Source organism: Bemisia tabaci, chromosome 9 (assembly GCF_918797505.1).
Source record: "Bemisia tabaci chromosome 9, PGI_BMITA_v3".
Taxonomy (NCBI): domain Eukaryota; kingdom Metazoa; phylum Arthropoda; class Insecta; order Hemiptera; family Aleyrodidae; genus Bemisia; species Bemisia tabaci.
Window position 1 is genome coordinate 20,439,946 of NC_092801.1, and position 23,794 is coordinate 20,463,739.

General features: G+C 40.1%; 1 protein-coding gene across 1 annotated transcript in view; it reads left to right on the plus strand.

Annotated features, from left to right (window-relative positions):
- Nucleotides 1-9,108: 9,108 nt before the first annotated feature.
- LOC109039082 (clavesin-1) overlaps nucleotides 9,109-23,794 on the plus strand; it is a 63,860-nt gene continuing 49,174 nt past the window's right edge. The window contains 1 exon segment of the mRNA XM_072304211.1: nucleotides 9,109-9,216. The gene's annotated coding sequence lies outside the window, so the exon portion shown is untranslated.

Here is a 23,794-nt window from a genome sequence, read left to right on the forward strand (position 1 = left end):
CGGTGACAATCTCAACAAAATGGTGACGCTTCACAAATTTCTGAATTTCCACATTCCCAGAGACACGCGCTGAAATCCTGTTTCTCGCACCCCTCTTTCCGACTGCTACTCCGAGTCCATGAGCAAGACAGGAAGAAAATAGGCAAGTACTACCACTGTTTGCCTACCTATGTGTGTTTTCCTTAAACTTGATTTTCAAGGTGACTCATGTACTTAAAGAGCAACTGACAAACAAGATTTCAGAACCTGCCATTGCATTTCACTAATCTAAGACACAACCCAACCTTACCATTGATAATCTTTCGCTTAGACTGTATATTATTCTCCTACTGAGATTCGATATGAACTCAATTCAAAAATCCTTCTGAATTTAATAATTCAGTTAGATTGGAATCTGGAGCTCTCAGTCTATCTGTAAAGCGCATTTACTAACATTCACTGCTGTCACAAGATATTTTTGCACAGGCAGAGCCACTTTCCACAGTTGATGCATCTCTAACGCCAAAACTCAATTATGACAGTGGTTCAACGACCAAAATTGTTACACGCCTCAATAAAAACTTATTCTTATCTCAAATTGAAAAATCTTAGATCACAGAGCACTCACCGAAGAATCTCCTTCCTTCTGCATCAGTATGAGAAGAGTGACGATACTTTGGAGCAATAACTTTGAACTAGTTTCAATAAATGATGGCTTCAGAATTTGAGTCATCATTTACAAGAGATTGGATCAAAGAAATAAGTCAGCAGGTCACGGTGTGTGGCTGGGAGTCACACTTCCAGTAGGACAACCAGGAAATAGATACACGGATAACACACAAATTCAAGAGCTATGCAGCTCTGACTGGATCAGATTTTAGATTTAATCGGTAGATTGAAATGAAAAAATTCGGTGCACTACTTAAAGGGAAGCATGGTGCCTTATACTTGAAATCTTAGGCAAATCGTTTGGATACAGTAAAAAAGTTCTCCGCAGATGATGAACTGGTAGGTAAGGCTATTACTCAATTGTAGCTGTAAAGCTCTTTGCTTGCTTTGCTTCTGTAGTCATAAAATGTTGATTAGAGTTGCAAGAATTATCTGGAAAAGCAGTAATAAGCCTGGATTCCATCTGACACTAAACACCTTCACTAGAAAATAACGTCCTTACGTTTAGCTAAATAAGGATATGTAAGCCACATATAACTGAAGGAATCACGTGAAAGTGCTTAAGCAACAATTATAGTAAAATTATGATTGTAAAAAATGTTGAATAATGACAAAATTAACGCTAAATCGTGGGATAAGCACCAGTTGTTTACGAACGTTATGATAATAAATCCGCCATATTGCCGATCGCGCACCTGGAAATCGCATTTGAAGTCGAATTTCAACTAATTTCAACCTCCGGTTCGTTTATGCGGAGTGCGAAAACCTAGTCTTTAGTGTAAAATAAGGTTTCAAACACAAATTTCGGAAACCTACATTTCGTTAGTTCCGTATCGTTTATGCCGTGATTTGAACCTGGTTTCAAACTCAGGTTCGATTGAAGTTAGGTTAAGAGGCTCGCATAAACATAGCTAATGACTTCATAACCTCAAACATCGTTCCCTGTTTGGGACAGACCTGGACTGGGTGGACTGGGAACGTTACGTTTGCCGAGTTCCATACGTTCCCGCTCTTGAAATATGAATTTAAAGCGCCAATTTTGAAATTGCGCTCTTTTTTTAGGGGAGCGCAAAACGTTGATGCAAAGCGGAATGGCGATTATATATTCATCAGTTTATCAAAACTTGCAAATGAGTCACATTATACTTTTGATACTCATACGTTTCGTTACTGTTCGTGAAACCGAGGCAAACCTGATCAATAAAATTATAAAACAACGATGAGGAAAAAAATTAAGAATAAAGAAGTAAAGGACTAAAATGACCTAATTCTAGTGGTGAAGTAGAATGATAGAAATGGAAAATATCTAATAGAAAATGGCTTCTACGAAAAGTGTCCAATTTCAGTAATGAACTTTTCATTTGTAAAAGTTGTGATATAAAATCTCACATTTCATCTGATATTATTAAAAATTAGTGCTTTTAACGCGGAATTCTGACAATCAAATTTCGTAATGCGATCCTCTTGGATTACAAGGGTGGCAGCTCCTGGAGGTTGGACTTCTTGGAGGTAATTTTTTATTTTGCAAATTGGATTGAATTTTGCAATTTGGAACTATAAATTCTGGCTCTTCTGGAAAATCACTTATGTGCATAGGGAAACTAATGGCACATACGTTGTTATTAAACCGGGCTAAAATCTATAGGTCCAAATTGCAAAATGTGGTCCAATTAAATCTCAACTTCTGTTTTCACTGTGACAGGTGTAAACAATGGCTCATTGACTACAATTTTCCTTAAAAATAGTGTTTATTCCGTCGGTCCATATCGTGAAACCACCCACAGGAAGTCTGCAACGTCACAAATGGAGATACGTGGTTTCCCACTGTAGCCATCGATATTATTTTTCAGGGAGAACGAATTTACGTGACAGTTTTCGGAAAATATCAACTAAATACTTAATGCAAGTCCGCGGAGGACATGTCGTGCGCCGTGCTCCGTCGACCAACTTGTTTACTGCTGCCGTAGCATGAAACGCCTTCCTCAAAATGAGTATGCAATTCACGACAGTAATGCGCGAATAGTTGCCTACTCTGCCCTGCTAGGCAAGAATAAAGCAGCTCAAACTTACACCCCCCCCCCCCCCCCAAGTGGCAAAATGAAAATATTTTATGAAAAAAAAAATTAATGAAAAAAAATTAGAGAATAAAGAAAAAGTAGCTAGCATTACGGAAAGTAGACAGAAAATGTAAAGTGAATGCCACTGTTTCCCAAAGAAAATAGGTCTATTTCCAGTCTAAAAAATGGATCTATTATCCGTCTAGAAAATTGATAGGTCTATTTCCTTAAGAAAAAAATATCCAAAAACCTGATGGAAAATAGAGAAAAAATGGATATTTTCTTAATCTATTTCTTCGAAATTTAGCATTCAGAAAACAGATAGAAAAAACACAGAATGTAGACAGCAAAATTGTCTGTTTTCCTTGTATTTGGTGTCCGGAACATAGACAGAAAATAGAAGTTTTTTAATAGGCGATTTTCGTACTTCTATTTGATACATCTATTTTCTTTCCATTTTCTTTTATTTTTCTGTCTAGAAAATAGACAATTTTAAATTAGTGCTAGACATAAAATAGAACCCCGTGCTATTTGGGCCGGTAAAGTAGCATGATAATTTCACTTGGTAGAAGCATGACTTCGGATTAGAAGGCGGCTCATTGGGCGAAACTTGCCAGTCGTGTGAGCAGCGAGTTTCGTCTTATAATAAATTATTCAGGCGTGCATTCACTTGCGAACATGCGAACGTCTTAAAAAGAATCGCATGCCCACCTACTTGTGGTGTCTCATGTACATTTGATCAGTTGCATTGAAAACGCGAGTCGTGAGATCTAAGTAAAGGAAAGAGTTCAGATATTCAGAATACGTCGAGAATGACTGAATAATTTCTATGACGTCGTCGTTGGTGGTCAAAGGCGAGGCGTGATAATCGACTATCGATATCATCCCATTTGAACCTATGCATGGTTAAAAAATCCATTATTATGGCGTTCTTTGCGAACGCCCCAATAATAATCGATCTTTTTCCATAGGTTACGACATTATGTAAGTATGTGATTGTTTAGGAAGGAAAACAAACAAAATTGAGAAAAATGCCAAAAATATGGTAAAACCTGAGACGTTTCGGGGCTCAACAGCAGGGTCGGACTGGCTCGCACCTGAGGGCGTAGAGAGCTGGTTAAAGGGGCGCAATGTGATATTTCCCGATGGGGCATCCTCTTCGTGGAGAGGGGTTCAGAAAATTTTGGCAAAGCAGCACAAGGTTACGCGATTCTCAGGTTCAAAGTTTATTAATCGTACAGAGTAAAAATTGTAAAATTAAACGTATTGAAGTGACCGATAGACTTCTGAAATTAAAGAAAACAAAAAAATTAAAGCCACTAGACGCATCCAAGCACCATCATTTCCACAAGAACCGTGTCAGTGCTGCGGTTTACACGAGCTTAAGACGTGGGTCTGCAAGTCCATCCTAAAAAAGAATCAGGCAAGAACCTGAAAAAAAGAAGAAAGAACAAGTATCAACACAGCCGACGACAAGAAAGACGTATTCGGGCCTCTTTTTTAACTTTTCTCCCGAATCTTAGCGACACCTCATTGGCAGCATACAGCAGGGCATCGAGAGTTCACGCTTCGCGTCATCGCGCCTTCAATTTTTCAGACGCAGCACGGACGTCCATCAAGTACGAATAGTTGTATCTCTGCGCCGTCGTTAACGCTCATCCTTTCCCTCGCTTTATTTCCATATTGTGTTTGTTTCCGTTTGTCTTATTCGTAATGGTGCTTCAAGCACTACATAAATAACACAGCCGAGGGTAGGAGAGATGTGCTTGGGCCTCTTTTTTAACTTTTCTCCCGAATCTGAGCGACACCTCATTGGCAGCATATAGCAGGGCATCGAGAGCTCACGCTTCGCGTCGTCGCGCCTTCAATTTTTCAGACGCAGCTCGGACGTCCATCAAGTACGAATAGTTGTATCTCTGCGCCGTCGTTAACGCGCATCCTTTCCCTCGCTGTACTTCCATGTTGTGTTTGTTTCCGTTTGTCTTATTTGTAATGTTGCTTTAAACTAGAGCAGAGCATTGCGAGTTTACGCCTCACACCATCGCGTCTTTTATTTTTCATATGCAAAGTGGACATCCATCTTGCGAGAATAGTTGTATCGCGTTTACACTTTAGATGTCTCTTACTTTTGAATTTCGAAATAACTTAAGGTAAAATTTGCCCGAGATATGCTATGATATGTCCAAATCAGTAGTCATTTTGAAAAGGAAGAAATATGTTTAAAGGTCTCTCAAGAGGTCTATAAAGTGTGCACATGTCTAAAAATTGAACCGGCTATGGCTTCTACGGGAGTTATACATAGAGAATGAAGGAAGGGGATGATAAAGCGCCTGTATGTCAACAAAAAGGTGACAATTTCACAGAAAAGTGTTTACGCTTGAGAAAGTAGTTCTTGGACCTCTGTTCACCACCATGCGTAAAAGCACCTCTCTTCACTCCTAACTCTCTCTTCTTCCGTTCATTTAAGAAATGTTCCGCATATATTCTCGGTCGTAATTTTTTTTCTCTTTTTAATTTGCTATCTGTCAGAGGGGCGCGTTTTTGGCGCGCCAAGGAGGCGTATCTGCCAATGGCAGATTGGCCTTATGGCCAGTCTTAGCCTGCTCAACAGCCCCTTTATCAATTGATAAAACAAAAGAGAAAAAATGTGATTGGCTGACTACACATTATGCATTATACGTATTTACTCGTATGTCTTTCCGACTGTTAATGATTTTACCAGATTTGGAGGCGTACATCGTAGCTAGTTTTAAAAATTTTGGGACCGAATGCGTAGTGTACTATCTACACTGTATCTATATGAAAAGAAACCGAAGACCTATGTTTGGGGGGAGCGACAATGCCTCAGTTTTCAAATGAGAACCATCTGTGCCTAGCGGGCTGCAAAGTTGGATCAAGAGAATTTTTTCTCGAAGCTGCGGGTCATCTTAGCAATTTGAGCGATAACTCTTGCGAATGGTTAATTTCAAATCTTAAGCATTTTATGCTAAGCCGTGGTCCCAAAACGGGTTGTTGGCATAATTTTGACAGAGACATTCAGCTCCAAAGAGCAAGCATGGAAACGTAGGATTTCCCTGCTTCTCTCTGATTCTGGACCGGTTTCTCAATAGGTTTCTGTGAAAGTCCCTTGGGAAATTTATCGCATTTAAAGAGCCTCCTTTCGAGTTATAATTTTTGCGAAGAAGATATGATCAGGAAAGAGGGGAGTCAATTCTCCAAGTTGGTCGATTTTTTAATCTTCTCACTCATGAAAAATTTGCCGCTCAGATGAATACCCTTTTATGAATTCGACCAAGTTAAGCATACTGGAATCAATTCGTACAGCTTATTCTGGAAACGATATATCGATGGTTAAAGTGCGAAACCACGCAGCTCCGTTTGCAACGTTGCAGATTTCCCATCATACTTAATTTTTTCTCGAAAAAAGTAGCGTAATTTCTTGTAAATTTCCTTGATTTTTTCTCTCCGTTTGCAGAATAATCTGTAAAAATTTCAAGCTGAAAATCGGTTTGTTTTTCTTCGACAAAATAAAACATTAGCAGAAATTTTGAAACATCACAATGGAGAGACGTGGTTTAGCACTTTGGTTATCAACATATCATATAATGGTTTTGATGCAAAGATTGGAGAGGTAACCGACAAATGAAATTGTAAAATAAAAGATGGTATAAAAGATGAAACTTGTTAATTCTTGAGCTATCTAGTAGGATTATAGCTCAGCCTTAAAAGATTTTTAAACTTTCGGGACTTTCTTGAAGTTTCATTGTGTTAAATTAAGGATTTAGAGGACTGAAAAATAAGTGCTACACACCTACAAATCACTGGTTTTTCTAAAAAATAAAGTTTTTATTTTAAATAAATACGACTACCAGTAACAGTTTGCTCAAGTACACTTCAGCAAACAACCTGAAGACATTTTTGAAACTCCTGGCTCTATCTGGCGGTATCATTAATATTGGACTAAATGCTACAGTCAAATGTGGCAACACACTTGTAAGATAACTTTTCTCGCTTAAAAATCCAAATTTCAATTCAATATTGCAATTTTCGTCAACATTGGAAACTCCATTCGGAAAATATTGCTGGAGAATTCATGATCGTGACGAATGTATTGCCGAAAGTTACTCTTTTTCTTTAAAATTGTAGTTGGCGACGCGTAACCGTCCAGAAATTTTCGGTCTTCAATTTAGTCTCATATTTTTAAATATAACAATACTTTTTCAAGTTTTTTTTTTTTTTTTTTTTTTTTTTTTTTTTTCAAGAACAAGTCCAGGGTCATCCTCCTTTTCAATTTATGACCTACTTATTAATCGTTTTGCCCTATGGTGTTCATAACCCATGGTGACATAACTATTCCTGTTATCGTGAAATCACCCAACCGTACTTTGAGATGAGCCCGGGAAAGCATTGATTTGTGTAGACAACAACGGGCCGATTATTGAAATTTAGAGACAAAGCTATAGACAAGGCTATAGACAAAGCTATAGAAAAAGACATAGGGAGTAAAGAGCGATCCTATCGGTTGAAATGGATGGTTTTTATGGACTAAGTGGGTAAATGGTGGACTAACTGTCGGGTCTCTCGTGGGTTGCCGTTAGTTATAGTCTATCGTCTACGTCTTTTGTCCAATTGCAACCACTTGCTTCCACCAATCCATATCTTTTTAGTCTTCTTTGTCTATTGCTCAGTCTATCAGTTTCAATAATCAGCCCGCAGAGTTCATTACGCAGTGTAGTTCCGTCCTTATAGCAGGAAGGCGTTGATGTATGTCGTTTCTATTCAACAGCGCGGCGTGCTGAAGCACTGCTTCTTAATCTTGATCACCGCATATTATGCGCATGAATAAGTAGTTCTCTCTTCGAATAATGATTGGTGGTTTAAAATCGCAAAATTGCACCCGATTTTCCCTAATTCTGATGGAATGTTTAAAATTTGAGAGAAAATTTAATTGGGCCACCGAATCTTTAGCAGCGTTGACACGTTGTGAACCCTTTACGAATTTTTCCGGCGTGGAGTCCCCATGAAAACTTCCCTGTTACGTTAAGACACATCTTCTATGTAGCTTTATAATATGAAAATCCTTACCGAAAAGCTTTTATCAATAACAAAATGACCGGATATGTGAAAATGCACCATATTCTCCGGGAAGAAGCTAACCTCACCATATGCAAAAGTTTAAATCACTTTTTCTACGACTTAAAACTTTTTGTCTCCAAACTTCAAGACGTTATATCTCCCACAACCCCTCTTTGGTTAAAGTGCATGCTGAAAACGCCGCCGTTGGTGTCAAATGTACAATTTTGAGTTTTTGTGAATAGATACTAAGATACTTCTATTCGTGGACAGTCACATGTGAAAATCCGAGCGCATTGGATCGCATTCAGCAAAAGCCTGTCGATGATAGGATGATAGGTACACAACTCGGTAGATTTCTGAAGATACCTTTTGGAAAAAAAAATTAAGATTTTGGAATATAGAGGGCCAAGAAATAGGAAAATGAAGTAGGAAAAAAATAAAAATATCAATTTCGGAAAATGTACGCATCCGCGTGGTGACCGCATCTCTTTCTCTATTTTCCTATTCTGCGTTTAAGTCTCCAAGTCATCTTGAGTTGCATGGTGCGGCTATGTCATCCCCAATCTGCCGTGCTAAGAAAAAATGCTATATGAACATTTGAGAGTTGCCAAATTTCCTACCATAAAATTTTCATTTTCGAGGAAACTTATGGAGATTTTTCCGTGGAATTTTCGAGAAATTTAGGTAAAATTGCGGACAAAATTACCTGAAAAATTGGAAGAGAAATATTCATAGGTTGACCAACACTGGGAAGAAAAATCGCTTGGATCTAGAGTCCAGACTCTTGTAAACGATGACAAGAAAAAATACTCTTGATTCAATCGGATTTTTGCTTAAATCAAGAACCCAGCCTCTTAAATTCAGCGGATTTCCTTTTGATTCAAGTAAAAATCCGATTGAATCAAGAGTATTTTTTCTTGTCATTGTTTTCAAGAGTCTGGGCTCTAGATCCAAGTGGTTTTTGTCCAGTGAAGAAATTTGTGTTTTATCAGGGGAAACTTGGCAACGCCTAAAGGTTCATACGGCGTTCTTTCTTAGCACAGCGGAAATGTTACCATACTTTTTTTCAGTGAATCCGACAACCCTGTCAAATCAGTTTTTCCTGAAGCCCAAACAGGTCGGGCTCAAGCCCCGAATCCGACGGGCGTCGGTCACCCAATTCGGGGCGGCGGGCGGGGGTATGACGTCACCGCCGGTGCATCGATTGAGCAATCGGGCCCGTGTCCGCGCGTCGGCGTGCGCGTGTGTGCGTGCGACGCGCGCCTGTGGTGGTGGCGGCGGCGGACTTTCTTTTTCTTCGCCTCCGACCTCTCGGCCGATCAGTTCTTCGGCCGGACCCGTAGCGGTGACTCGCCAGTCCCCTCGCGCGTTCTTTTGGTCAGTGTCCCGAGGATTTTTCGTGGTTTTCGGTTTCCGTAGAGTTCGCAGCAGTGCGGTAAGCATTTTCCATCAATTTCCCGCTTTTTTTGCGATAGTGCGTGTGTGCTTGGCGCACTGGATATGTGTCTTCCTCGTGTGTTGGTAGCCGCTGTGACTTCTGACGTGCTAAGGAAGAACGTCATATGAGTCTTCAGACGTTGCCGAATTTCCCTCGATGAAAACCGAACTTACTAGGAAAATTGTAAATATTTTCCCCCAAAATTTCAAGAAAATTTTGTACGCAATTTAATCTAAAATATCTGAAAATTTCAAGGTAAAATATACTTAAATTGCGTCAAAAATACAAGTTACACTAAAAAAAAAAAATAGTCGCTTGGATCTAGAGTCCAGACTCTTAAAAACATTGACAAGAAAAAATACTCTTGATTCAATCCAATTTCTCCTTGAATCGGAGAGACGAGCAGCTTGATTTAGGCGGATTTCCTTTTGATTCAAGCAAAAAGTCCGATTGAATCAAGATTATTTTCTCTTGTCCATGTTTAGATCCAAGCGACTTTTTTTCCCAGTGTATATCAAAAGAAATTTGGCAAATCTTGAATGTTCATACGGCGTTTTTCCTTAGCACGGCAGACCTGTTATCCTACTCGCAAAAAACGAAAATGTGGACCAAGTTTGACGGAAACGCAACAAGCCGTATTATACATATGGAACAAAATGAACCGGGGAACAGTGGATCGAGTCAATAGGAGAGGTCGGACAAAATTTGGGAACTTAAAACGCTTGCAACTCCGTTTATACAGAACTTCGAGGTTCTAATAGTGGTTTCATTGGTTTTCTCGTGGAATTTTCTTCCAGGAGCACCCCTTGAGATTCAAAATGAGACGAAATAAACATCAAAATTTGCAGTTTTAGTCAAAAATTTTATGTCCGACCTTTCTAACTGTGTCGATCCACTGTGCGGGGGTTGTCCTGAATTTAGCAAGTCGTGGAGGTTGTAAATTTTCTCTTTTTCAAGAAAATCAAACTCGAGGAAAAACATTTTGAACGAGAAAAAAGTCATTCTTTATCTGTAACATTGAGTCTTATGCAGGGATAAAACTTCATACGTCTATTCTTACTTGCTGAGGAAGGACGCCGTATGCTCATTTAAGAGTTGCCAAATTTCACTAGATAAAACATATATTTTAGGAGAAAGTTATGCATATTTATCCTTGAAATTTTTAGATATTTTCGATGCAATTTCGAAAAAATTTGTCTGAAAAATTGGAGGAAAAAGAGTAAAATTTTTTCCAGTAAATTCGTATTTTATCGAAGGAAATTTAGCAACGCATGTATGTTTATACATTCTTTCTTTAGTATTTTTTTTTAGTAAGAAGCAGTATTTCTTGGCATAGCTTAATGAGGCTTGGTGCGATTTTGTTAAATTCGGTTCATGTGTGCCTTGTCACTAACACAGGTTAGTGACGCTAGGCAGATTTTTGCGAACGAGTGATAGACATAATACCAGTCGGTGTAGTTTTATGATGAAATTCCTTCCGAAGGACGTTTTGATTTACACCACGAGCAACAGTTCATGATCTAGATATTTTGATTGACCTCCCGAGGTGAATCCAAGCCTGATTTCTTGTAAGCGTTGACCAAAAATCAACGAACGGTAGTTGTCTGTTTTTGACTCCTATCGGTTGGTTTATTAGTCAAAGTTGGTTTAAGCCGAATCTTATCTAAAGAGGATAATATTGTTCCATCGCGAAAGTACATCTCTTATCTAGGCATCTGTGAGACAGCTCGAATATGTCCACTAAAATACATTTTTTGGGTTTAGATTTGAGGACTCAATAGATGCAAGTTATTATCCCAGATACAGTGTTGGTTACTTATGAAGAGGAAAGTAATTCATTCTATATTTTTTGGGATAAAGTACGTCATAAATTAATAGAATCTTTTTAAAATGACCGATATTTCGTCGTGGAATGTTATGAGTAGAGATGTTTTTCATGTACTTTAGCTCTCAGCTCTAGCTACTTTAGCTTTTGTGTTCGTTAAGTCCAGGACTGACGGTAGGGTGGAGAGAAGAAAACCATACGGCATGAAAAAATTGGAGTAGCAAAGATTTAAAATTTTTGAAAAATGGAAAGTCCCTTCCCCCACTCCTTCAAAAAAAAATTCTCGTTTTACACGTAAAAAAAAAAAAAAAAAAAAAATGAAAAAAAAAAACACCAATTTTCACCAAATGGCTACAATGACAAAAACTGGATGGCCTTAAACTTTTAAAGCAAGAATCATAAATTCAGTTTCAAAAATTTTTTTAAAGATTTGGAAGAAAATATTTCTGGACGGTATCGAATGATCAAGGTAGAGAATATTGGAGATTACAGAGGCATTACGGAACGTTTAAAAATGACTTTTTAAAGTAAGAACCCCTTTCTGGCTTAATCTTAGATAAATTGTATTTTTTTAATCGGTAACAAATCTGTGAGGGTAGAGAAACATGTATTTACGTTGATTATGAGTTCTAATTCCCTTTTTTTTTCGGAGAGGAAATGTAGGAGGGGAAACTGAATAAAAGTGAATGTGATGAGTAAACTGTTCTAGACCCTTATTTTTAGCCTTAAGGTGATTCGATGGACGCCATATTTTGTGTCAGAACGGCATGCGATATATCGCATCAATTGGTTCCATTTTTCTAGCTACTCGTCGTTTTTCTCCAATTTTGAGATCGCAATTCTGTTGTCAGGAGACTAAAACACTCGTGAACTAATTGATGCGATATATCGCATGCCGTTCTGACACAAAATATGGCATCCATCGAATCACCTTAAAGTGATTTTTCAGTCATTCCTTAGGCCAATATGACCGACATTTTTCCATCGATTTTCATCTACATCCCTAACAACGAGGTTTCCATGTGAACTCCTCTACTTCTTTTTTCTAATTTTTCAAGATTTCCTGTTTCGAATTGATCTCGCGAGTACTCACTCGGCAGAGTTCTCAATAAACAGCTGCTGCTTTGTAGATTTGGATGGAATCCAACTTTCTGTAGGAGAAGGCGGATTTTAATCGTAATCGTCCCGGTCCTCACTCACTTTATACTCTGGTGAGTAACGGCGGGCGCAGGATTAAATGGCGAAATGGGCCACTAAATCGGCACTAAAATTCGGGCCGTTTCCACGTGGCTATGCACCGTGCAGCCGGGCGGAGCGTGCATTGCGAAACTTACGCTACGGTTGTCAAACTTAAGGATGACTTTATGATTTCGTTGCGGATTTTACACAAAATTCATCGAGATTTGGCAACGTTCACAATGCCGATGTGCTTGATCCTAACTGTTGCCAGATGGGCCTGGGAACTCGGTCATTTTACTGGATCCCGGTAAAAACGCCAATATTTTTTATCGACTGTGGTAGAATTACCGAGATAAAATGGCAAAGTTACCGGGAATTGATTACCAATATTGTGGTATTCTTACCTGGAAAAAAAACAGTAAAAATACCGATTTTTAGGTATGCTTACCAGTCTATCTTGGTAAAATTACCAATAATTGGTAAAAAAAGTGAGATGGTAAAGGTACCAACGGACCGTGGTAAAAACGCCGAGAATTTCTTTTTCAGTGCGTGTTCAATATTTTTAAGGGGAACGTCTTATCCGCTCTTTTCAAATTTGGGTCCTCCTCGGAGATTCGACGTTTTTCGATAGCTCGAGTTCGTTCAAAAGATATTCAAGGTGGATAATTTCCTCGCGCACACTCTGCAAATGTTCTGTGTAACGACAACCTCTCTTTAGCGGAAAAAATATCAGCTTCATTGAAATCCGCTTCAGATAGGGTCCGCTGTGGAGAAAAAATGAACAATTGGAACCTCTCTACTTTACTGAAAAAGAAATTCCGGCTGGGGAAGCCGTACTTACGGGCTTTATAGACATACCGTCCCCGCTCCGGGCTCAGAGGCCAGTAGTTCCGGGCGTAGCATTTGAAGCAATTGATCACTAGACAAGTTACGAATTTCAGCATTCTAATACATATTTCTCAACCAAAATTTCACGTAGAACACGATGCGCACAACGAAAATTACCGAAATTAACTCCTTACGAAGATAATTAATGATTCTTGATGCGTGAATTCAAATCACCCGCTCATGAAAACTCAATGCTCTACGTGATTCACATTGAGCGCTAAACGTTCACTGAAAAAAAGTGAAGTTGATTTAACATCTTGAATGTTAAAAAAGTGTGCGAAAACTTACAAAAGTCTAAATTAACTGCTACAGCAGCTACTTTAGCAATATCAAGATGTAAAACTGACTGCCATAGTAGGTAATTTAGCTTTTTGCGAGTTCTCGCAAACTTTTTTTACATCCAGAATGTTAAATCAACTTCACTTTTTTTTCGGTGTTATCATGACAATCTCTGCGATATAAAAATCTGGCAACCTCAATCTTGACACTTTGGCTCAGCTATAGCAAATCGCTTATAGTTTGCACAACACATAGTGAGAAATGTATATTGCTCGATTGAGAGGCTTGCTGAAACCGTTGTAGTGCGCGATTTGACTCACGTAGAGCTTTGAGTTTCTTGTGAGCGGGCAGTTCAAATTCCTCCAACCAATGTGAAATAAAAACGTTAATATCTTCGTCAGGAGTTGGTTTCAGTGATTTTCGTTGCGCGAATCGTGTTCTACGTGAAATTTTGATCAAGAAACATGCATCAGATTGTTTAAATTCGTACCTTGTCTAGTGGTCCATTAAAGCTACGGAAGCACCCGGAACTCTCGGTCTCTGAGACCGGAACGGACGGTATATCTACATAGCTCGTAACTTATTTTTTTAGTGTTTCCACCTGTTCCCGACATAAAAGTAGAGGAATTTCCGACAACCCGGCAATGAGCGTTGACATGCGTCGATGAGAGCTCAGCCCGGAGACCGAGTTTTCCAGCGGTCCCGATCAGTCGGCACCGATCAGGTGAATCAGGGCGGTGCATTGCTGATTCGTCTCGACAATTTTCACCTCACTCGCCGCGGATCACCGCCGGTCGCTTCCTGGATGCCGGTTGAATAACCCGTTCGTGTGTCGTTTTCTTCATTTCACGGCGTGTCAGGAACAATCAGCGCTGTCTAGCGGGGAAAACTCTCACTTTCGACCACGTGAAAACACTTGCTGTTTCCGCGGCTGGGAAAAGCATGAACTCGTCACGAGTTGATGTCATAATAGAGAGCAGACGGACCTACGGGAATCTGTTTCTAATTGGACCAACCATCTCATAGGCTTATAGGACCGCCTGTGACCACATGGATATTAAAAAGAGTGTTTTCCAGTTAAAAATCTCGGAGTGAGATCCGGGATGTATTTCATTCCAGCTGGCAGATTATTATAGAATTGATAGACAAGGCTATCGACATAGAAGACGATGAGAAAATGGAGCGATCTTATCGCTTGAGATGGGTGATTGTTACAGACTGATTGTGAGGGGGAAGCTGATGGACTAACCATAAGATATCTCCTGAGTCTCCGTAAGTCTATTTATTAGCTTATTTATCCATTGCAACCACCCGCTTTTACCAATAGGATCGCTCCATTTTACCCTTATTTCCTTTGTCTATGGCTTTGTCCAACAATCCCAATAATTAGCTCGTATAGCTTGCATGTTTTACTTACAAATACTCAAGTGATGTGATATCCGCGCCGTGATAAGACCGGACTTAACTCCGCAAAGAGAGTAGAAGCTGCCTTTTCTGCAGATTGTGACGCCCCCATAAAATAAATTGTCGCAGGTTTTGTCTCTGCGTCAATGAGCATGCAATACACACTTTAAAAATACATACCAAATCTTACGATCAAAATATAAAACTTGAAACATGCGCGATTAAAAATTTAGGTACTAAAATAACTATTTACGTCATACTCGTTAAAATTGACACGGATAACCGAATTAAAATCATGCCACATTATCCGCGAACAGCCGCGCCAGTATGAACTGATTGTGGGAAACTAACTGCATGCCCTGCCAATGTAGCCAGATGTTTGAGATCTGACTTGTGCGAAAATAATTTTGTGCGGCAACGATAATCGGAAAAATTACCCTAAATGTACTTTGTGCGGAAAAGATATTCTGCCCGCAAACCACGCCGGAATGATGTTCTGAACTAATTGGCATGTATTGTCCACTTGAGGTTCGCCTTCAATTCTGCTGCTTAGGCAAAAAAACAGCCCGTAGAGCACGAATAGTTGCCTACTCGAGAAACCCACCTTTTTGGGTCCCTTACGCTTTGATCGCAACCGCCACGTTGTGTATCTGCTTCCGGTGCGAATCCGCCTTCTTTCTTATCGGTGCATGAGGCACCACGGCACCGGAGCCCTGGTTACCCGAACCGATGATCGTTTGTTACGGAGCAGAGTTGCCGGATTTCGATGGTAAATTCGAGTTTTTAAAGGGATCCTCGCGAGCACCCCGCACGAGCTGGCACCTCCGCGGAGGCGCGCGACACCGACCGCGGCCAGTCTCTGCGTGACATAATGCCGATCGGAGACAATTCCGAGCCGTCGTTAAGATGACATAAGGAATCCGTCCGCGGCGGCGGAGTCTGCGATTGTCGAAAAACCGAGAGTAAACAGGAGTATGCGGCCGTTCTGCCGTGCTAAGGAAGAACGCCGTATGAACATTCGAGAGTTGCCAAACTTCCTCTCAGAAAATAGTAATTTTTGAAGAAAGTTATGAATATTCCCCCTTAAAATTTTCAGGAACTTTAGGTGAAATTGAGAACGAAATTATCGGAAAAACTGGAGAAAAAAATCTTCAGAAATTTTCTCGATAATTGGTGATTTACCGAAGGAAATTTGACAACGCCTGGAGGTTCATACGGCGTTCTTCCTTAGCACGGAAGCGTTGCTCAACCAACGGTAATTACGCACTCCGTTGCCAAGCGGTTATTCCCAGTAAAGTTCATCGTTCCTTGGGTGCCGGAAATGGGCATAGAGTTAGTAGGTACATAGAGTCGTAATGTGAATGGGAGAGCTGGCGCCTAGAGTCCCTTTATACTGAGAGTCAAGACAATTCGGCTCATGGATGTCACAAACGGGAATAAAGATTACAGAAATTGAACGTTTTTCGTAATCTTTGATCGGCCCATTCTCAAATGCCTTTCTCCGTTCCTCCTCTCATTCCGTTTGTTCCTTGCCGAACCCGTAATTCCCTGGTCCATTCCAGATTATAATCTTTGCAATGGACCACTAGACAAGGTACGAATTTAAGCATTCTGATACATGTTTCTTAACCAGAATTACACGTAGAGCACGATTCGCGCAACTAAAATTACTGAAACCAACTCCTTACGGTGATATTAACATTTTAATTTTACATTGGTTACGAGGAATTTGAACTGCCCGCTCACAGGAAACTCAAAGCTCTACGTGAGTCAAATCGCGCACTACAAAAGTTTCAGCAAGCTTCTCAATCGAGCAATGTTCATTTCTCACCACGTGTTTTTCAAACAATAAGCAATTTGCTATAGCTGAGTCGAAGCGTCATAGATTGAGGTTGCCAGATTTTTATATCGCAGAGACTGTCATGATAATTATTTAGCGCGCGATGTGAATCACGTAGAGCATTGAGTTTTCATGAGCGGGTGGTTTGAATTCACGCATCAAGAATCATTAAATATCTTCGTATAGAGTTGATTTTGGCAATTTTCGTTGTGCGCATCGTGTTCTACGCGAAATTTTGGTTAAGGAGTATGTATCAGAATGCTGAAATTCGTACCTTGTCTAGGGGTCCATTGGTGAAAATGTAATCTTTATTCCCGTTTGTGACACTGTGGAGGCCTAAAATACGGGAACCAATCAGAAATGGATTCAAATTGTCTTGACTCTCAGTATAAAGGGACTCTACTGGCGCCATGTTCTGCTCGACGACTTCCGATCCCGGTGTGCGGGTCATTTTTTCGAGACGTATTCGATTCAAAATGGCGGTGTGGAATACGCAGTGCTTCCATGGCCGGGTCCTCGCGTGTATCGCAAACAATCGATTATGTATCGAAAAAGTGACCCGGCACCGCACAGGAGTCTCGGAATGGAGATGTTGCATGTGTGAGGAATTTGCGATTTGACTATTGATTCCCTGGTAAAAATTGGCGATAGGAGCTGCGTTTCAAAATACCAAAGGAGTTCTTATAGCCGACTAAAGAAGGCTATTGAAAATAATATAGATGACTGTAGAAAGCGGAGCAAATCATATAGCCGGGCTATACGAAGCTATAAAAAAGTATACAGTCGGGCTATAGTTCTTATCGCCGGGCTTTACACTTTATCGTCATTGGCTATAAAAAGCTATAAGAAATTGTGTAGAAATTCGTGTGCTTTGGAAATCATTAAGTTTGATACGGAACTACCTTAATATTTACAAAACACACATTACATTTTCCTTTAAAACATTTTTTTTTCATCAATTAAAATGAAAATAATGCATACAGAGTGTGTAAACATTTAAAAATCATGAGTTGAAAAACGCTGACTCCGCGAGATTAAATATTGGAGCCTAACACAAAGCGGAGCGGCGACGCACTGGCGCCTGCAAACCTAACAGGGATACTTCACGCATTGGGCAATGCGTGAGGTATCCCTGTTAGGTTTGTAGGCGCCAATGCGCGTTTCGCACTGCCTGCCCGCCCGCCGCGCCGCAGCGTGACACGGCGTCTGAAGCAACTATTTCACACCAGAGGTATTGCACAGTATCATGAGAAATTGAAGGCGCTCCAACTTATTAAGAATGACAGGCATTCTTCAAAAGTACGGAGCTTTCCTCGCAAAATCAAGATACTACGGCACAACGCCGGTAGTCCAAAAACGAACTAAGTCCTAGTATCCGTATTCTGTGACGTTTAGCATAAACTTTATCGTCTGGCTGTTGCTTAATCGCCATCGGCTATAAAAGGCTATAAGACATTGTACAGCCGGCTACAGAAGCTATTGAAAATCTTAGAGCCGGCTTTAGGTCTATGGTATTTTGGAACACAGATTCTACTGCCAATTTTTACCAGGGTTTTTAGGTAAAAGTTTGCGAGATTCACGATGGTGCCACTGGTTTTCTCTGAAATCAACTCCCAAGCTCAAAAAAAGCTCTCAAGTTGGGGCCAAATTGGAGGGGATATCCCACGCTATCCTGAGAGTCCACCTCTACATCAAGAAGAACTCTCCATGCAAAGATAGGGAGCAAATACATTAGCAGTGATGCCGTGTTTTCACTTTTATGGTCCCCAAATAAAGTAGCAGCCCTGTCAATTTATTTGCTTCCTATCTTTACATGAAGAGTTTGTCTTGATGTATAGAGGTGGACTCTCAGGATAGCGTGGGATATCCCCTTCGAAATTCGTGTGTTTTGGAAATCAGTAAGTTTGATACGGAACCACCTCAATATTTACAAAACACACATTATATTTTCCTTTCATACCTATATATTTTTTTCCATCAATTAAAATGAGAATAATCCATACAGAATGTGCAAACATTTCAAAATCATGAGTTGAATAACGCTGACTCCGCCAGATTAAATATTAGAGCCTAACACAAAGCGGAGCGGCGACGCACTGGCGCCTGCAAACATAACAGGGATACTTCACGCATTGCGCAACGCGTGAAGTATCCCTGTTAGGTTTGTAGGCGCAAATGCGCGTTTCACGCTGGCTGCCCGCCTCCGCCTGCCGCGCCGCAGCGTGCCACGGCGCTTGAAGCAACTATTTCACACCAGAGGTATTGCACAGTATCATACGAAACTGAAGGCGCTCTAATACATTAGGACTGGCAGGCATCCATCAAAAGTACGGAGCTTTCCTCGCAAAATAAATCAAGATACTACGGCCCAAGAAGAGTGCAGTAGTCCAGAAACTCACTAAGTCCTAGCTTCCGTAATTAGTAACGTTTAGCATACACTAAATCGCCATCGGCTATAAAAGGCTATAAGAAATTGTGCAGCCAGCTATAGAAGCTATTGGAAATCTTACAGCCGGCTGTAGGTCTATGGTATTTTGGCATACAGATTCTACTGCCAATTTTTACCAGGGTGTTCATTTATATTAATGTCGTGCTAAGGAAAAACGCCGTATGAACCCTTGGGCGTTGCCAAAATTCCCTTGATAAAACAAGAATCCCCTGGTAAACTGCTGATTATTTTTCTTCCAATTTTTCAGATATTTTTGTTTGTAATTTCATCTAAAGTTCCTGAAAATTTCATGGAAAAATATTCATAACTTTCCTAAAAATAAACAGTTCAACGAAGGAAATTTGGCAACTCTCGAATGTTCATACGGCGTTCTTCCTTAGCACGGCAGTAGAGTCATCTGAAATTGTAAACGTTGACTCACTGCGTCTCTTATCAGAGGCAGCAACAAGATCCACAAATTTAGGCAAATGAAGAACTACGCTAGTTCAAGGTGAAGATGATAGCCTCATTTTTATTCTCACGACGCGCGCGCAGTTTTGCGTTGCCAATTCGTATCGAAAATTCTCCACGATTACCTAATCATACATTTTTAATCAATTACCATATATGAAGAAGTCGAAAATGAATCATTAATTATTATTGTGGTTATGAGATATAACGTCGTTCAAATATTCGGACTGTTTCTAGAAGGAGACAGCGAGCAATCCAGATTTTTGAAAAATGCGCAGCATTTTCCCGCAAACTTGTCTTGCTTGGACCTTAAAATGCCCTTCAACTTCATTTTCGTTGAACTGGATTGAATTTGATTTCAATACATTTGCTTTATTCTCGATCGGGCCACATTAACAGAGTTGACTTTGTAAAAACCATCAACTGATGAATTTTAAAAAAACCGCCTATACGCGTTTGTCAGTATTAACAGGGAATATAGGAGCGTTGCATGGAAGTCAAAGGGCGAATGACGCAGTACCTTTTCAGGAAACCGATCATTTTCCGATGTAGAATGTCGTGCGAGTGCCACACACTGGAAAAAAAAAGTTGTTTGGATCTAAAACCCAGACTCTTAAAAACATTGCCAAGAATAAATGCTCTTGATTCAATCGGACTTTTTGCTTGAAATCAAAGGAAATCTGCCTAAGTGAAGAGGTTCGGCTCTTCGATCCAAGGAAAAATCGGATTGGATCAAGTGTATTTTTTCTCGTCAATGTCATTAAGAGTCTGGGCTCTAGATTCAAGCGACTTTTTTTCCAGTGCACAATTTTTCTGAAATTTTTTTCCTCTGTCACATTGTGATGAGGGCCGATCGATGATGGAAATCGGCAGCTTTAAATTGTTTTTTCTTGAGCAAGGGCGTATTTTGGAGATTTTTCACTCACTTTGAGTAATTTTTACGCAATTGTGATGGGTAATATGTTTTAGTATTCAATATTTCAATATATTCAATATTCAACGGAAAAGTTGACGATTGGAGGGGATCAGCAAGACATAGAGCTGGAAGATGGACAGTGTATTAAAAGCTGCGAGCATTACAAATATTTAGGAGTTCGAATATCCCAGGATGGAAAGATGGACCAAGCCATAAAAGATCGAAACCTGCAGGGAAGGAAAGCTATTGCTATGTAAAATAGGATTCTTTGGGATCAAAGTATCTCTAAAGAAAAAAGAGAATGATTTATAACACCATAATCAAAAGCATTCTGACCTACGGCAGTGAAGTGTGGCCCATGAAAGAGCGTACCAAAAAGATTCTTAAGGCAACTGAGATGGATTTCTGGCGAAGATCAGCCGGAATCTCGAGGAGAGATCACGTAAGGAACGAAAGAGTCCGTGAGATCATGAACGCCGAGCAGAACATCGTGCATGAAATTATGACCAAACAGCTTGTCTGGTATGGTCATGTTCAAGAATGGCGGATGATAGGTTGCCTAAGAAGGTGCTAGATTGGGTTCCTCCTGGGAGAAGACGTAGGGGACGCCCAGCAAAATCGTGGATTGGTGGCATTCAAGATGAAATCACAAGATGCCATCTACCAGATGACCTCTGGATCAATAGGCAAGGATGGCGATTAGGTGTCGCAGAGCGCCCGAGCGCGCTGTAAAGCGACTGGAATGTATGTATTCAATATTTACCTCTGACATAATGACGAAACAATATCCTTGGTATGATCATGTTCAGAGAATGGCAGCAGATAGGTCGCCAAAGAAAGTCCTAAATTAGGTTCTTCCTGGGAAAATGCCCGGAGGGCGCCCAATAAGAGAGTGGAGCAGTTGCGATTTTGTAAGTTGTCATCTCTGTTTTTCTGCCATTTATATCCATTAAAACTATCGATATTCGATGAAACAAGCTGCCTCTCTATGAATCGGTCGTTTTACACACATTTGAATGGAGGAATAATAGTATTGCCAACTTTCAAAAATTGCCACTGGAACGAAGGGATGGGATTGCAGGACATTTTGAGTAAAAATTGTGCATTTTTGAAGTAAAAAGACGTGCTTTTGTCTATGAAACGACGAATTTTAGAATTTTTGTTAGAGCTTACATCTGGTTTTACAAAGACTGAAGCTAACAACCGTACCGTCAGTAAAGTGACACAGAGACTTTAACGCAGCGTCACAAAAAAACACTACAACCGAGGAGCCCATTTTGAAAGGAGGAAGAAAGAAAAACCTCTCACTATCACCATAATTGGACTACATTTCGCCATTTGGAACTGGAATTTCTTGATCAGTCTAGAAAAAACGTAAGTACAATTGGTTTACGTATGCCCATACGTGTTTTTACAGATGAGCTAGAAATTGTAATTCCTAATTGTAAAATGTTGTCCAATTAAAGTTATCCCAAAAAGGCGCAAAGTTTCGCATCTGAATATTCATCGCAGGAATCTTTTTCTTTCCGCGATTTTAAGAATAATTTATAGCGCTACAACGCAATCGTGAGTTGTTCATTTTCAATGTGCCTATCATGCTATGCACGGAACGATGAGGTAGCAAGTTCTCCGATGCCTCAAATCGCCCTTTTTCAGACGAGAGAACGTATGCACATTTTAACTTTGAAACATTTCCACTTGCAAATTGTATGGCTTAAACTTGGAGACACTTGGGCATTTCGGACGGAAAATTCACCAATTTTTCTTGGGATAATACCCAAAAATCAACACAATTTTGGACAGTTTCACTTGGATATTTCTGTTAAAACTTTAATTGTTTGGGTCGATTTCGAAACCTCGGAATGCATATACGTTCTTTTGGCTGGGAAGCGATGAATTCTTACTCTATCGGGTGGTCCATTTCAACTCTAATGTGCTAAGAAAGAACGCCCTATGAACATTCGAGAGTATTGCCAAATTTCCTCCGATAAAATGTTTATTTTTGAGGATAGTTATGAATATTTTTTTCTGGAAAATTTTAGACAATTTAGATCTGATCGCGAAGAAAACTTTCCGAGAAAAAAATCGACCTTAAATATTTACAGATTTCCCTGAAAATTTATATTTTATCAGTACAATGGAAATCATCGGCAACTTCTGAAGACTCATACGGCGTTCTTCCTTAGCACGGCCTGAAGGTCCCTCCCCTTCAAACGCGCCTCGTGATATCAAATCTCTTATGATCCGCGATAAAATATCCAACTTCCGACCATTGTGCGTCCTCAGGCACAGCTCCCACAAACGGAAGAACTCGTCGCTCTCCCGACACAATGACGTATCTGAGCTTCGCGATGAGCCCTGTCACCCGTACAGGTCAATTCTTTCCCGGGCTCATCTCAAAGAGTGTTACGTCTTTTTGTCAGTCAAGCGACGAACTGGAGTGCCCTCTCATCATTGTTATTCCTCTGTTGGAACTTCAAGTCAGCGTTGCCAAGGCAGCCTGAGGAATGAGCAACTTTTGCCTATCATTCCAGGAGCTTGCGCCCGAATTGGCAACTACCTCGTGCGGGGGAGGCCACTCTGGTGCCCCATACTCCCTTCCGTGTCGATTTGCCATCGGAAGTTCGGCCAGAGGTTATTCGTCCAGACGGACATTGTCATTGCATCTTCGGACCTCGTGCATAGTGCTTCGGTTCAGCTCTTATTCGGAAGTGCGATCGATTGTCGACGGATAAGTGCGTTATACTCGTCGTTTGTTGCGACAAATGAATACCTAGCAGGTTTTTTTTTTTGTTTATTCTCCAGCTAAAAGTTTAATCACAGAATTAAAAAATTACATCAGAACGAAAATAGAATATCGCTAAGGAACAATAAGAATTACAAGAGGTGAGTTATCTATACGCTTTTGGGTGGCTGCCGGAAACGCCATTAGGCATGCCATCAGCACACTGAAAAAAAATTCTCGGCGTTTTTACCAAGGACCGTTGGTACCTTTACCATCTCACTTTTTTTTACCAATTATTGGTAATTTTACCAAGACAGACTGGTAAGCTTATCTAAAAACCGGTATTTTTACTGTTTTTTTCAGGTAAGAATACCACTTTTATTGGTAATCAATTCCCAATAACTTTGCCATTTCATCTCGGTAATTCTACCATAGTCGATAAAAAATATGGTGTTTTTACCAAGGTCCAGTAAAATTACCGAGAAAGTTCAATAATTTTACCGAGATTTCTCAGTAAAATTACCAATTCCATAAATGGTAATTTTACCAAGAAAAAACTGGGATCAAATAGAACCCTGAAGTCTTGGTAATTTTACCCTTTTCTTAGTAAATACACCGAG